At 43.0% G+C, this 15,013-nt stretch overlaps 1 protein-coding gene across 1 annotated transcript in view; it reads right to left on the reverse strand.

The window, feature by feature from the left end:
- drd4-rs (dopamine receptor D4 related sequence) overlaps positions 1 to 3,529 on the reverse strand; it is a 16,586-nt gene extending 13,057 nt beyond the window's left edge. The window contains exon 1 of the mRNA XM_012831922.3: positions 2,877 to 3,529. The gene's annotated coding sequence lies outside the window, so the exon portion shown is untranslated. The remainder of the gene's footprint in view (positions 1 to 2,876) is intronic.
- Positions 3,530 to 15,013: the final 11,484 nt, after the last annotated feature.

The raw sequence follows: 15,013 nt of genomic DNA on the forward strand, positions 1-15,013 counted from the left end.
AGTTCCACTCCGAGTTCTCTCAGTTCATACTTTCCCACTGTAACCATATTTACTTTCATTTCGTTCAACTTTTTGATTTGTCTGTATTATTTTTTTCAACATGAAGTTCTCACCCCTCTCTTCCTCTGGAACCTCACAGTCACATTATTGCCCTTTGCTGTGTCTCAGAGGCCCGAGCTCCTGCTGGGTGTCTGCCAGTCCTGTCTGCCTGAATACCCATTCATGCACTGAGTCCTGTGCTCACAGCAGTGCACCTAGCCCTGGCCCTCAGACCAGCCTACACATGCACAACTCTCCAACACAAGTGTACTTCCTGGACTAGCGCACACACACACACACACACACACACACACACACACACACACACACATACCCACACACACACACACATGAACACACACACACATGCTTGAACGACCAGATTACTACATATTTCTGATACTCAGTGGAGACGGCCGCACGCACCATGAACCTAAGTCCTCACACACGACTCTTGACTCTTTCCCAAACCCACTCAAACACACATACACACTTAACCCACTCAAACACACATACACACTTAACCCACTCAAACACACAGACACACTTAACCCACACCTGGCACAACCTTGACTCTTTCCCAAACCCATTCAAACACACATACATACTTAACCCACTCAAACAAACATACACACTTAACCCACTCAAACACACATACACACTTAACCCACACCTGGCACAACCAGGTGTTACCTGTACCCCCGTGAGGGCCTATACATAGATCATGCAGCTAAACTCCCCACCATCCTCGTGACCTCCCTGAGAGTCACACACACACCTTGACAAACCATCAAGACACGGGCCTTATTAAGCTGGTGTTGCCTCTTTACAGAGACAAGAACTGTGCAACACACACTTCAAGTATCTTCCCAAGTTCGCAATGGTTGTTTGTGGACCTAAAAAATATGAAATGCAATTTTTTTTTTTTACAGAGGTGCAACTCATCAATCACAACCCCAATGAGTGGCATTCTACACTGAACGAACCAAAGCCCTTGAGCCCCAGAACACCAGGAATAGCACAGGATGAGGGAGCCCACCTCCCATTGCTCTTGAGCTGCTAAGTAATGGTGCACATCACGTAGACAATGGAAAGCTCGCAGGGTTAGTGTGTGTGTGTGTGTGTGTGTGTGTGCGTGTGTACGTGTGTGTGTGTGTGTGTGTGTGTGTGTGTGTATGTGTCTGTGTGTCTGTGTGTGTGTGTGTGTGTGTGTGTGTGTGTGCGTGTGTGTGTGTGCGCGTGTGTGCGTGTGCGTGTGCGTGTGCGTGTGCGTGTGTGCGTGCGTGTGTGGTGTGTGTGTGTGTGTGTGTGTGTGTGTGTGTGCACAGGAGGGGGGAGGTTGCTGTTTCGAAGGAGATGGGTGCCCACTGTAGGACTTGGGAACCATAGCAACCAACCCATAGCTGGTGTAGCAGATGGTCACGAGGCCCTTAATCGTTTCATTTTTTACCCATAGTTCCAAGCATTGCTTTAATTAGGTCACGTGGTGGCGTGCGCGGTAAAGAGGGGAAGGGGACGGGGACGAGGGACACCTACTAACTGCAACCTGCAGAGACGAGGTCAGAAGGTCATGCTGTGTGATGAAGTATGTGTCATTGCTCTGTTCAAGCAGCGGCTGCAGAAACAGCCCGAATTATGTGTATGCCTGTTAACTCTACAACACAAATGGCGTCATTGTCACAGACTGGGCCAACCATAAAATCAGTTTAATCACTGTATTTACTTTCAATAATTTGGACTCATTTAGTTCTAATACTGCAAAGAGTTTTGACTGAATTCATTGACATTAATTATCTATCAGATAGATCAGATAGATGGGAAAACTGGGAAAAAATCATACGTTACAAATTAAAATATATTATAAACACATATACGTCCGTATTTCTTTCAAAATTCAGAAATCATGTTTTACTCAGGTGAAAATTCTACGTAAACATGGTGGACCAATCATGTTCATCGAGTCTCGTCCATACGAGGGCAATATTAATAAACTCATTCACTAATTGCAAAGAGAAGGGTAGGGCTACAGTCTTTGTGAGTGTGGGCTCTGAACCATAAGCATATTTTCCACTTAGTTGACACTTACGCTTTCTCAACACCTGTTACACCATTTTGTCAAACTGAACCACCTGTCTGAATTTTGAATTTATCATACTCTGCAGAGAAATGAAAGTCCTAATTCAATATGAAGCAGCAGTGAGAGACTGGACAAACAGCTGCTAATGAGAGCATATATATATTTATAGAAAATAAGGTTGCAGATCTTTGTGGAAATCTCCTAAAAAGGTTCCTGGTCAAAAATATGACTCCATGGTCTTTCAAGGCACACACTATTTTAATACTTATAAATAATTAGGAATAGCCTCAGAAAAGTGACCATTTCAGGGCCTTGAAAAGAAAGGCAAGTGTAGATGTGTTGGTTTCATGATTTCATTTCATAACTAACCTACTTCAATTCCCATGCCTTGTATGTTTATTGAAATGGATATAACCGTGAGCTAATTGTTTACCTTTCTTCTTGTCTGTTGTTGAATTGTGTGATTACACTGATATATATTTTTAGTGCCACTGCTTAGTATCCCCTTGATGCATATCACTGATGTCATCAATCAGAGTTCATGTGATATGTTTTACAACAGACCGCGAGTCCTTAAACAGTTGCACAGATTCTCCCCGCTTCTTATTCTCATAGATTTTTTTTTTTTATCACATACCATATTTGTGTCATTGTTATTGGTGGTGAAATGTTTAACATTTGTCACACTCAACAAAAAAGTCTTGTTTTCACGTATTCATTTCAAATAGCAGTAAAATCATAAGAATTTAAATATACTTACAAAAGATGTTGAGCTGTCTGGTTGGACTTGTTTTGGGCACAACTTTGCCATGAAAATCTCCATGGAATCCTTTGATTGAAGGGCACCCCCGGTCCAGGAGAAGCAGGTGCTCCGAGGTCACTGCGTGACGGTCACCTACGGCTCTCGGCACCTCTGACTCCTCTGTAAATGAGGAGTCTGGGGCATTAATTCCTCCTCGGTCTTCTCCTCACGTCCATCTGCTCCTCGTCAGCGTGGAGGCTTTTAGAGCTGTGTGGAGGGTCTGTTGTGGAGGGCTTTTAGAGCTGTGTGGAGGGTCTGTGTGACTCAGATCAGAAACTTTCTCCGCTCCTGCTGCCACTCACCTCTCGGGCTGTCATGCTGCTTTTCATTATCTCCTCCTTTGAAGAGCAGTTTGTGTGAGCGCTCTCTGCTTAGTGAGCTCTCCTCCCTCTCTCCCTCTCTATGTTCTCTCCTCTCTCTCCCTCCTCCCTTCTTTTTTCTCCCTCCCTTTCTTTCGGTCTCTCTCCCTCCCTTCCGTTCTGTACATAAGTAATTACTTATTATACAACTGTAAATGCTGATTGGCTGACAGCTGGATGTTGCTGCCCCTCCCCTTTCTTCTCTCCCTTTTGCCAGAACAGCTGCTGACAGCCAATCACAAAACTTCAAATCTAGCTTGAATCCACCCCCTTCCCCCAAACACACACACACACACACACGCACGCACGCACGCACGCACGCACGCACGCACGCACACACGCACGCACACACAGACACACACACCCCCACATATAAATACCTTTCCATCCTCCCTATGGACATTTTACCTGTTTTTACACAGAAAGGTGGGATGTGTCTGAAATCCGCATCCATATTCAGCTCCCCCTGCCAGTAATAAATCACCAGGACAGATTTGGTAAACCTGGCCATACTGTAGAGAGAAATAAATAAATCACCAGGACAGATTTGGTAACCCTGGCCATACTGTAGAGAGAAACCCCTCCGGTAGCGCTGGGTAACCTTGTCAGTGACAGAGAGACTCCTCAGCCTGGATGCTACAGGCAGGGTCAAATAGCATAACCTGTGCACATGATATTTGCCATCCACTTCCGTTAGCAATATTGGCCTTTTTGTGGGTCTGTATGAAACAAACTGTTAATATTTGCATGGGACAATAAGAGATCTTAAATATAAAACAGAACTACTGCCACCTGCTCTGCTACTCTGGCTAGCCAAATTGATCCAAATATATACTACATTCTTACAAAGCTGAACCACTGACAACAGAGAATGAATCAACAGCTCAAAAATGGCACCTTTGTCATTGGATTTCTGCCTACCACATCTCTGAATGACGTCAACAGAGCAGATTGAGGGATCACTGTCTCGGGCAGTCTACAGGGTTCAAAGCAGGGCTGCTTTTATTCAACACCCTAACTCTAACACCCTAACTTCTCCTTTGGTGTTTTCCACACCCATTCTGCTGTCCTCCTGTGGTCATCACACGGGTCCTCTGTGTGATATGTCATATCTGTGGGACAGTCATATCTGTGGTCCTCTGTGTGATATGTCATAGGAGTGGGACAGTCATATCTGTGGTCCTCAGTGTGATATGTCATAGGAGTGGGACAGTCATATCTATGGTCCTCACATGTCCTCTGTGTGATATTACATATCTGTGGGACAGTCATATCTGTGGTCCTCACGCGTCCTCTGTGTGATATGTCATAGGAGTGGGACAGTCATATCTGTGGTCCTCACACGTCCTCTGTGTGATATGTCATAGGAGTGGGACAGTCATATCTGTGGTCCTCTGTGTGATATGTCATAGGAGTGGGACAGTCATATCTGTGGTCCTCACACGTCCTCTGTGTGATATGTCATAGGAGTGGGACAGTCATATCTGTGGTCCTCACACGTCCTCTGTGTGATATGTCATAGGAGTGGGACAGTCATATCTGTGGTCCTCAGTGTGATATGTCATAGGAGTGGGACAGTCATATCTGTGGTCCTCAGTGTGATATGTCATAGGAGTGGGACAGTCATATCTGTGGTCCTCTGTGTGATATGTCATAGGAGTGGGACAGTCATATCTGTGGTCCTCACACACGTCCATGTGTGTGATATTTCATATCATATCTGTGGGAATGGATCATTTGACTTCTGAAAATGGTTGTTATGCCTCCTCCCTCCCACTCCTCCCACAAGAACTACTTGTACCTCTCCCTCCTGCTTTCTGTGCTTAAAATGTAATGATGATAAAAGAGGTCTTTTTGTAAGGACTCACTGTCTTGTTCTGTAGTGGTGTCTGAGTTCTATGCCAACCACCTGAGACAAACACGAGAGGAAGCTGCTGTCATCCAAAAGTGCTGCTATTAGAAAACCCGCTATCTCTTGGTCCATCAAAGCAGGGAATGAATACAGTCATTTTCCAATCGATTGACATCTAGAGACATCCAGTGTTGCTGTAGTATCTGAGTGCCATATACTGTATGTCTGTGTGAATGGGAGACAAAAGAAAATGGTTTCTTACAAAATTTCGTGACCAACATTGAATTCATTGTAGGGAAAAATATTGATATGTCTGTATTGTGAGCACTGCTGGATGTGCGGTAGAATGTAGTGTGTGCTGGAGTAGAGAGCTCCTGGTAGAATGTAGTGTGTGCTGGAGTAGAGAGCTCCTGGTAGAATGTAGTGTGTGCTGGAGTAGAGAGCTCCTGGTAAAGAGGAGAGGGTTTGTGTGGAGCAGCAGAAAGAGCAGCCCCATTCAGATGATATGCCAATCACACGGCTGGATTTCATGTCAACACTTAGTCTGTTTCCACGGAGATTGGATTCATTTGGATCCACATTCTCTCTCTCTCTCTCTCTCTCTCTCTCTCCACCCATCTCTCTCTCTATCTGGTTCTTCTGATTGTTTCCTATTTTTACTATCACTGCAAAATCCCCCATATTACTACAATCTTTTTATAATGTCTGTTTGTTACATTATTTTAGTACCATTGCTGGGTAACAGTATGTTGTTCTTTTTTATGTCATCAACATATACTATCTTAGTAGAACAGAGAAATCATCGCACTGACCACTCTATCTCTCTCTCTTTCATCCTTTCTTTCTTTCCGTCTCTCGTCACTGACATTGTTTTCAAACTAGACGTAGCGCATAGCAGTGTGTAATATGACTGCTGCACAAAGTCACAGAATGAAATGGAAGAACAAGATATTTTCCTTTCCAAAAAAGTGTGTTATATCGAATGATTACATTACTGGCAACAATAGACTACAACGTTTTTTTTTCTTAGTGAAAATGTAAGGACCTATATAGTTTGAGGGTGTGGCTACTGTACACAGATAGGGTGTGAAATATCACTTGTAACATTGAGTTTGATTTCTGCAGTTTTGAGACCTGTCTAGTGAATATGAGGATGAGTGTGACTTTATAACAGATATATTTTTGTGCTAAATTTGTGAAATTTGCCCGTGTGCAGTTGGCTGGTCTTCCAGTGCTCCTGATGTGGTCTTGGCTGGTCTTCCAGATGTGATGGCACTGATGTGATGGCACTGATGTGGTCTTGGCTGGTCTTCCTGATGTGATGGCACTGATGTGGTCTTGGCTGGTCTTCCAGTGATCCTGATATGATGGCACTGATGTGGTCTTGGCTGGTCTTCCAGTGATCCTGATATGATGGCACTGATGTGGTCTTGGCTGGTCTTCCAGTGCTCCTGATGTGGTCTTGGCTGGTCTTCCAGTGCTCCTGATGTGATGGCACTGATGTGACACATTTTCTCTGACAGCGCTCAGCATTCAGTGGGACCAGAGCCCTGATCTTAGTAAATTGCTCATAAATACAAGAGAAAATAGCACGTGTCAGATCAACTTGTTTATATATTTATATTTATATTATACTTGGGTGATACAAATCTGAAAGAGAATATATCTATAACTTGATGAGGAGAGATACGCGTGTTTGATATCTTTCGGAAGAGCTTACAGCTATTTATGTGTTTTGCCAGCAATGGGTCAAATCCTTCTTTATATGGGGTAGCTGCAAGAAAGAACAGGCATTTCATCAGATGGTTCCACTACGCCTGAGAACAGCAGCGGAGGGATTGAGGGATACTCAGATTGATGCCCATTGATTGATTTGTGACTCACCATTGTGTGCTTCCAGTCTCGCCTTCGCTTTATTACTGTGTCTTGAACCTCTGAACCTAAAGCATCCCTTTCTTTGTCTTATTTGTGTGCATGGCACCCTGTGCAGTGTGACCATGGGAAGGTCCCCTTTCTCCCGTTGATAAGTCCCAGTTAGTGAGACATGTGCTGCATAGGGAATAGCAGCGGCTCTATTCATTTGAATGTGGAGGCAGCAAAGGGTAAAGGACGTCTGTTCTTCCAGTCTGCGCCCGAGACTGTGAAGGACACTGCAGCAGCAGATACGAGCTCTCTCTCCCCCTGACCTTGTGTGATCTAGCTGCATGGGTGGGAGGGCGTGTCTTTGCATTATATTTGTGTTATCCTTTGCCTGCCTCCTCACCAAGGTCCTTCTGCAAAGACTCTGCAAATCCCTGGACACGCTGTCAAAGCTCGGGCTGAAGACTCTCAAGTGTCTCATTTCTCGTGTGTCAATCAAAGGACTATTTTCAGTTCAAAGGATTCTTCCCTTTATTATATGTGCTGTCTCTCTCATTCACAGCATCTCTCTCTCTCTCTCTCTCTCTCTCTCAAACACACACACACACACACACACACACACACACACACTGAAGTTATGAGCAAGTGTTTATTAAGAGCACTGTATCTCTCTGCCAGTATTTGAGCATTGGGAGTTGAGTGTCAGTCAGTCAAAGCCACCTGCCTTTGACCTTGAGTCTAAGATCTTCATTAGGCCTTCATTGGAGCTTTTGAAAAAGAAGAGAACATGAAAGATGGGTGTAGCTGATGGAATATACAGTGTCATCCACTGCGTCGGTTAGAAGAAGACTGAAGGCAAGTTTGCAAGCAAATAACCCACATGCTTATTTCAGTATAGTCTGCCCTGCCCTGTTCAGCTACCGTTCCTCCCATCCCATCCCTCACTCCCCGAGTCCTTCATCCTACCAACAGGGTGGATTAATCCAGTCCTCCAGGCTGACTGGCTGAGATAACCCTGCTCGCAAACCTCATGAAAAGATAGTGATTACAGTGGATGCAACAGACAGCGGTGAGCATAATCTCTCTCCCTCCCTCTCTTACACACACACATTGATACACTGGCATAAAGTCAATGCATAAACGGAACATTTTTAGTAGATAAACACAGAGACATACGTATTTCATACTCAGAAATACTTACTTAAAGGCACTGCATAATAAACTATTATTAGTAGTACAAACTATATTTCTGTATGAAGTTAGGCACAAATGAATCAACCAGAGGCTCCTGGACTGCCAACTGTTTAAAGCCCCCCCCCCCCCCCCCCACCCCCACACACATACATACATACCCCTCCCCCTATACCTATGCATCTCCAAACTGGACTCCAATGCACCCCCACTACATTCATAACGACATATTTTACTGAAATACATGCATGACAAATAGCCCTATCATGTTTTACTGTTAGAAAGAAATCAGAGTTGTAGCATGTAAACAAACAAGTAACTCTCCCAAGTCGTCAGCCGGGGAGGGCACGCTCCAACAGTCAACTATGACTCACCACATAGTCTACTTGAAGTAGCAGCTATCGATACTCAATATACAGTACTGTGCAAAATAGAGCCTACTTTAAAAGTGGGGTTTGAAAAGAAACAAAACTCGCAAATCACCACCACAAAATCTGTCATTTTGTTAAAAAAAAAAATGTGAACTCCAGGAGAGGCTGACTAGATAAGTATGGTTAGGGGGGCTATGATGACTCCAGGAGAGACTAACTAGATAAGTATGGTTAGGGGGGCTATGATGACTCCAGGAGAGACTAACTAGATAAGTATGGTTAGGGGGGCTATGCCCTCACTGAGGGGTCTAAGAGTGTCGGCTCATCATTCATTTTTAGAGTAACAAGCATTGCACATACAACTGGTGAACTTGGCCAGGTTGGTGCGCGGTAGATCTCATTACGATTTGTATTGATACGACATAAATGCTACATGTCATTTATCGTGTGCATATAGGTCTATTTATGTTCCATTTATTCTTGCAACCTGAGGAATTTTTGTATATCCAACAAACGGTTGAGAAACGTAAGGATTTGACTTATAACAGATGCTGTCAATGTTAGTGACAGTTAGTGTTAGTAACGTTTTGTTTTCTAGGCATTTTTAGTCCAAGTAGCTTACTACTTACTATTTTAGCTGACAGGAAGGTAATGTTGAAGTTTTGTGATATCACAGAGGGTGGAAGTTTTGTGAAGCTACAAGCAGAGAGTAAACTAGTGGTAAAAGTTCATACTCATCGCAGAGAGTGTTGCACAGACACATGGCCACTCCCTTGTACGTCGCTTTGGACAAAAGCGTCTGCTAAATGACTAAATGTAAATGTAAATGTAAATGGCCACACTAACCCTCCCGTTGTACCTTGTGCCCATCCTGTGTCATAGGAAACACAATGATGCAATCACTGATACTGTAGGTCTTTGAACGACAATGATAACTGATAGCTTAGATATAGTATACTGATAGCTTTGATAGTAAAGCACATTTATTTAAATGCCCTTGATTCAAATATTCACTGCTCCACTGCATACATGTCCAGTTGGCAATCATCTCTCGGGTAGCTTAGATTCCCCTCTGGAGGAGCAGCAGCAGGGTGACAGACAGACAGGACATTAAGAGCAGTCGAGGGATGACTGGAGTCTGGTATGTGATGTCCGTGGCAGGACATTAAGAGCAGTCGAGGGATGAATGAGTCTGGTATGTGATGTCCGTGGCAGGACATTAAGAGCAGTCGAGGGATGAATGAGTCTGGTATGTGATGTCCGTGGCAGGACATTAAGAGCAGTCGAGGGATGAATGAGTCTGGTATGTGATGTCCGTGGCAGGACATTAAGAGCAGTCGAGGGATGAATGAGTCTGGTATGTGATGTCCGTGGCAGGACATTAAGAGCAGTCGAGGTGAGTGAGTCGAGGGATGAATGAGTCTGGTATGTGATGTCCATGGCAGGACATTAAGAGCAGTCGAGGGATGAATGAGTCTGGTATGTGATGTCCGTGGCAGGACATTCAGAGCAGTCGAGGGATGAATGAGTCTGGTATGTGATGTCCATGGCAGGACATTAAGAGCAGTCGAGGGATGAATGAGTCTGGTATGTGATGTCCGTGGCAGGACATTAAGAGGAGTCGAGGGATGAATGAGTCTGGTATGTGATGTCCGTGGCAGGGGCCATAGCAGCTCCCTCTGGGTGATCTGCCTACAGTAGTTCCAGTTTTTGGAATTGATGAGTGCAAAAATATCTTCAACTGAGGAAAATAGATCCTTAAATACAGATGTTGTGTTTTTTAGTACTATGAGTGGTCCCTGAGTCCTCAAAGATTGTAGAGCCTCTGCTCATATTTTCTATGCAAAACATAAACAAGCTGCACTTGACATGTAAACATCACATATAATTTGCAGGCACGTGACAGTAGAATGGAGCTTCTATTTAAGGAAACCTTTTTGACAAGCTTCAGATGCAGTACCCTCCTCTCTCTGTTCTTCCACAGCTCAAGAAGGCTGGGACATGATGTCAGTGCTTTAAACAAAATAAGTGGAAAAAATGAGCACTGCATATATTAGAGAAACTCTTTTTATAGAACTAAACAGACTGAAAATATGAAAAAGAAAAACCTGCTGGTTTCACCGTTGAAGAATACACACAATCTATGTTCACTCTACAAATACAGTCCTTGGCAGAATCTGAAAGCTTACATTTTCTCACTTATTCCCTTTTTCATGCCATCTTATCCCTCTCTTATTATAGCCCCCATTATGCCAATTGCATTTGAGTCTGAATTGTAAAAAATAATATAACGACACAAAGGAGAAAGTCTAATAAGGAAACCTCACCAATATGCAACAAATGGACAATTTTGCCAAAGATGAAAGGCATCTCCCTCTGTCTTTCCCTCAATTCATTTGTAAATCCTCATTCCTCCTTTTCTTTCCTAATTTCCCCCGTGTCTGTTTTGGTGTGTGTTTCATCAGCTATGGAGTTCAGTGTGTTTTGTCTACCCCCTTACACCAACTAACACACATCACCTCTGATAGATCTTTGGCAGACAAAGTCATACACAATGGGTCAGGCAGCTGTTCTCCGCGACGTTATGGGTCTTAATTGGCACCTCCTGCAGAAGACGTGTGTGGTGAAAGCCAAAACCTTGTCTGCCCTGCCACCCGTCCCTCATCACCTATGATATCTCACCTGTGTTCTGCATCCCTGGATGCCCATGTCTGAGAGAGCGCGCTGGCTCCTAGCCACAGTCAATTGCCAATATTCCAACCAGCGTTGAAAGTAAATCATCTTTTCCGTCCTCTCCTATAGTATTGCATAACTGTAAATTAAAATAGTTTGCCATATTCTTATATTTTTCATGTGTAGAACTGAGAAGTCCATGAATGTGCTTGATTAATGGAATAAAACAAATATAGCCTATATTCATTACTACATCAGACAGGGACAAGAAACAGAGGCAAGCACTAAATACTCTAATGCTGTTACCAGGCTTCAAAAGAGACCAAATAACTCTGGCTTACAATTGATAATGATTTAACAGCTTTAATATCACAGGGAATGGGCTATATCCTCCGTTCAAATCACCGTTTGTAGTCAGAGGTACGTATATACTGTAATATAGGAGACTGTCATTATATAAAATCATGTGAAAAGTTCCTTTCACAGGTAAGACAATGCTGCGTTATTGATAAACTTTTATCATGTGAAATGTTCCTTTCACAAGTAAGACAATGCTGCGTTATTGATAAACTAAATTACCTACCTTCTTTTTGTAATTTTCTCATGCACTTCAATAAGTATACTTATTGTCAAATAAACACGACAAATAAACATTTTTCTCTTTTCTCTTTTTATCTTGTTGCCATTGACAAATGGGCCTCCTTCAATGGGCGTCCTTCTTTAATTGGCTGAGTTCGACATGCTTTTACGCAGCGGTTTAGGCCTTAGGAAGTGCATTGAGACCAAGTTCATTTGTAATTGTATAATCCCTACATTTCAAGTCCAATTCAAATTCTTTGGTTTTACCAGACAACCCTTCCGGTGCCTGGGTTGGCCTATACAATATTGTCTTTGTGGAGGCCTCAGTGCACACTCTTACATGATTTGGCACACCTTGCTTTAAAATGTATATTTTCCCAACATGTACACATGTGTGTTTCACATGGAGAGAGGGTTCAAGTGATGAAGTGCTTCTTGTCTGTGTGATTTGTTTTGAGTACTGCGGGCTGTCCTTTCAGCATGTAATGGATACAGATGGAGATGGATACAGGTAAAGACAGGAGAGACAAATTGATTGAGTGGAGAGATTTCATTAGAGGATTGTAAGACAGAGGAAGTGAGTTTGTTTAGACATGTATGAAGCCCCTCTCCTGAGACATGCAGTGTCCATGCTGGATCTCCCTGGGCCTTGTCCAAACGCTGGAGTGCTGTATTGACACTGTGTAAGTCACAGAAGCATCTTGCTGGAAATATCATTCATGGGCTACAATATCACTGACTGTCTTTTACTGAATGGAGATTTTGCCTTATGGTAGAATTGACAAATATGTTAAAAATGTCTCTTGGCTCAGTTACAGCTACAGCTTTATAATTAAATTATAGAGTTTCAGATGCTTAGGCCATCAAATGACTGTTGACCATCCGTAGTATGCAAGAAGTTGGAATCTTTTTGACTTTTTTCCCTAAATAAAAATAACACATATTATAAAAAGTCAGGAAAGGTATATGACCCCTCTTGCTCCTGCACACCAACTACTCGAGGGAGCAGATGGACAGAACGGACCAGATGCACAACGGGTGTATTTACAACTCAGTTCAGCTAATGTGTTCCGCAGTTGAATTTCATTCCAAAATAATGAACACGTCTGCACCATAATATATGGCTTCTTCAATGACCTAATCATAGGTTAGCCTGAACTAAATGGTGTGGACCAAAAATGACACAGTCAAGTTTGTCTGTGCATACAGTGTTTATGAAATGAGCCTCAGAATATTTTAGTTGATGCAGTTATTTGCAGTATGTTCACCGTAGTTATTTAGCTATGGGAGTTCCTCCTCCTTGTGTTGTGTTCCCATGTGTGTTCCTCCTTGTGTTCCCATGGTTACCATGTGTGTTCCTCCTCCTTGTGTTGTGTGTTCCTCCTCCTTGTGTTGTGTTACCGTGGTTACCGTGTGTGTTCCTCCTCCTTGTGTTGTGTTACCATGTGTGTTCCTCCTCCTCCTTGTGTTGTGTTACCATGTGTTAGTTGTGCATCTCATTCCTACTACAGCACACATGTTTTGAAGCTCCATCTGTATTATTTCCCATCTGAATATGGGCACAGGTTTGGCGTTTAATCTGGCTTTTGTTTCACAACGTATACCGATCACAGCTGAATGCCTCACACTCAATTATCCTCTGATTGCCTTATTACCCTACATTATGACGAATCAAAGAACAACGCAGGCGAACGGGTCTGGTGCCAGCATGGCTGATATCTCACATCTGCTGCTGAAGCTCACAAAGACTGGGTGGGTGCGGGAGAGAGTTCACATGGATATTAATAACACACTGACAAGTTTTGCTTGTGCAAAAGGGAAAGTTCACATATCTCTTGCAGCATCTGCTTTGCCAGAGCACTGTGAAGTGATAAAAAGTTGAAGAGACGGATATAGGAGCTCTTTATGTTCACTATGTCCCCCCCGGCAATTAGTCAGTGTCCTGTGGGAGATATTTAATGTGATTGCAGAGAGGACAAGAGGGCCTTCATAAAACAACCCAAACAGATTTACAAGGGCCACGGCTGGAACTTTCATTCTCTTTATGGCCGATTTCTGGAGCTTGCCGTGCAATGTTTTTTATTACTCTTTTTTTAACCAGGCAATAACGTCAATCCAAATATTTTAAAGCATTTCATCAATAAACAACAGAACTTCTCTGATTTGGATTGTTGTGGACAAGGACAAAGTTTTGACTGATGCTGGTCATCAATTAGACTCATTTTCAAATAGCTATTGATGTCATGATTACTGCTCTCCCTCTCTCTCTCTCTCTCTCCCTCTCTCTCCCTCTCTCTCTCTCTCTCTCTCTCTCTCTTTCTCTTTCTCTTTGTCTATCTGATCAGTTTTTCACATACACAAATCCTCTACATTTCCATTTCCTCTCCATCAGGTCAAACTAACTAATCACCTTTACCTAGCTGTAGACCTCGTAACACTTTACTGAGAATGATTAAATTGCCAAATAGGCCAAATATCAAACTCTTTGTATTGCTGTAGTGAAAGTTTCTTTGGTGAAAAAAAGGCACATTTTGGATTTAAATGCACCCAAACTCATCGCCCTTCTCAGAATAATTGCTGCAAAACTGCTGCTTTGAAAATGTGTGTGTTTGTGTGTTTGTCTCTTTTGTTTGTACATGGTCAAATTCCCTGGGAGCTGGCCAGTGCCATCTGCCTTTTGTTGGACTGATTCCCCAAGATGGAGGCTCCTGCTGTGATAAATGCTTGTTCTATTTTAAGACGTAATAACCTGCTCTTCCCTGTTACACAGGTGTCCCCTCGTGGACTGACTCTGACTCTTAGTCTCAGTGCTAATGGGAGCATCACTGGCAGGGAAAAAAAAGTTGGGCTTTCTCAATACAGACTCTGTGGTCACAAGACAGCAACTTTTCCATTTACCAAAGCTCATATGAACAGCACACAAGATATCCTTGATTGCTCCTAGACAACAATGAGATGTTTAGACATGTCAATATTACCTCCTCTGCTTCTCTCTCAAAACAACTGTGTCAATATGGAGATGGGGCACACACATTCACAATGAAGTACATTTAAAGGTGCGGTCTATGATTCTAATGCCACACTTTTGGTCAAATCCAGTGAATTGCTCCTCACAGTCTAATCTAATTGTCTGTTCAGTGTTTGCACTTAAACAAATCTGGTGTTGGTACACAGCCCTGACTCCGTAAATGGGAAACATTTTTTTTACAT

The sequence above is a fragment of the Clupea harengus genome, chromosome 16, assembly GCF_900700415.2.
Source record: "Clupea harengus chromosome 16, Ch_v2.0.2, whole genome shotgun sequence".
NCBI lineage: Eukaryota > Metazoa > Chordata > Actinopteri > Clupeiformes > Clupeidae > Clupea > Clupea harengus.